This window comes from Cricetulus griseus, chromosome X, assembly GCF_003668045.3.
Source record: "Cricetulus griseus strain 17A/GY chromosome X, alternate assembly CriGri-PICRH-1.0, whole genome shotgun sequence".
NCBI classification, from domain to species: domain Eukaryota; kingdom Metazoa; phylum Chordata; class Mammalia; order Rodentia; family Cricetidae; genus Cricetulus; species Cricetulus griseus.
Window position 1 is genome coordinate 79,512,851 of NC_048604.1, and position 2,136 is coordinate 79,514,986.

Here is a 2,136-nt window from a genome sequence, read left to right on the forward strand (position 1 = left end):
GAAAAATAGCCTTCTCTGTGTACACTTCCCAAAAAACATACCAATATTGAATCACAGATATCTAATTCCTTTATTATCATTTATTTATTGATTTACTTTTATAGTGCAATTAAAAAATGCATCCCATACCTCAAATAAGATATTTTCTCACATCATTCCCTTTATTGCATAATCTGAATGTACTAAGATGAATCTTAGCATCGCCAACATGTCATAAGCAGAAAACATGTGCCTCATGATATAAAGAAATGAAGTATTCCTGCTTTAAAAAACTAGAACTAAATCAAATCTTCCCTAACATTAGGGTCTATAGGAAATATATGGCAAAGAGAAACAAGTGAAATGATATTACTAGAAAGTGAAGAAGCAGAAAATGAGTGGCATGAGCCAGATCCAGAATTTCCATTGTAAGCTGCTAGATCTGGCAGCTGTTCTGGATGACAAGACTGCCCAGCTGCTGGACGGCAAAGACAGCAGGTGATGTTAACACTCTTCTTGATAAAGCAAGATTGGAAAGTCAAGAAAGCACAAGATCCATAAAGGCAACAAAAGTCTTGATGAAAAAAATTCCACAGACATCATGAAACTAAGAGAGTTTTTCCAGAAGTATGGCTATCATTTACGTAACAAGGAAGATTCAGATTGTGAGCACAAAGTCAGTGACTCAACCGCAGAGTTGGCTGTGTGTGAAGACCTTCAGAAACCTGGTATGGAGGGTGATCTGTCTGATCAATGTGTTCAGAGCAGTTCTGTTTCTGAAAATCCCCTATTACACAGCTTGTAGCTTTCAGATTTTGGACTTGAGTGGTACATGGTCTCCTGAGTTCCCAAACCCTCCCCAGGTAGCTGTCAGCTTTAAGGAAGGGTTTATATCTGAAACCCTCCCTCCAAAGACCCTTAAGTTACAGTGATAAAGACTCCCAGGTGTGCACTAAAGATGGATGATTTCGAGTGTGCAACTTCTAAATTAGAACACTTTGGTATATCTGAATATACTATGTGTTAAAATGAAGATTATACGATGACACTTAAAAATTGGAAGAACATTAAAATTCCCCTCTGAATAGTGCCATAGGGACAGAGCCTGTGACCAGTGAGAATTCTTTTGCCACTCCTGGTTTCATAATCCAGCAGCTAGAAAAAAAACTGATGCTGAATGCACAAATTCACCATTGCCACCTAAATTCTGCACTCTAGGTTTGAAAATTCCTTCTAGAGTGGACAGTACAGCTTTGGTATATAAAAATTATCAATTGTCAAAACCAAATAGTTTTGGAAGTTAAAAATTATGCTCCATTAATTTTAAATTCTGATGAATGCAATCAGAGTTTTGAAGACCCCCCTTCTCCTACAATTACTTTTTGTGAGAATATCAAAATACCCAGTCCTCCAGAAGTCACTGAAATTCCAGAAGGAATTCTCCAGATATCAACAAAGCACAACTCAAACCTAGCTACTCCATTGAAGGTAAAAGCCATGCCAGCCAGGGTAGGCTTCCTCAACTATGACGGGCAAAGCATCCAAGATGCTGCCAACAAGGAAAACTGATAGCAGAATTCTAGTGTGGACACATTCAACATAGAACCTGGGCAGAAATTGGGGAAACAGGCTAGACTGAAGTTTTTCTCAAAATTTTCTTCTTTTTGTTTAAAAAAATCATTAAGCTTTTCTTCATGCTGTGAACTTTTTCTAATAACATGACTTGAGCAATTTCCCAACTGTCTAAAATTAAAAAACATTTCTTTTTGTCTTAGGCTAGTTATGCATGTTTTAAATATTTTTTAATTTTTTATTTAAATTATAAACAAGCTTCTTTCACATATCTATCTCAGTTACCTCTCCCTACCCTCTTCCTCTGCCTCCCTGTCCCAAGCCCTTTCTGCTCCCCAGGGAGGGGGAGGCCTTCCATGGGGAACTTCAAGTCTGTCCTATCATATAGCTGTACCCTCCCAGTGTGTCTAGGCTGAGAGAGCATCCCTCTATGTGGAGAGGGCTCCCAAAGTTCATTTGTGTACTAGGGGTAAATACTGATCCACTACCAGTGGCCCCATAGATTGTCCAGATATCAAAAATGACTTCCTTATTCAGTGGTTCTGGAACAGTCCTATGCTGGTTTCCCAGCTGTCAGTCTGGGGT

General features: G+C 38.7%; 1 pseudogene; it reads left to right on the forward strand.

Moving 5' to 3' along the window:
* The first annotated feature begins 382 nt into the window (after nt 1–382).
* Nucleotides 383–1,548, forward strand: LOC100759845 (annotated as a pseudogene).
* Nucleotides 1,549–2,136: the final 588 nt, after the last annotated feature.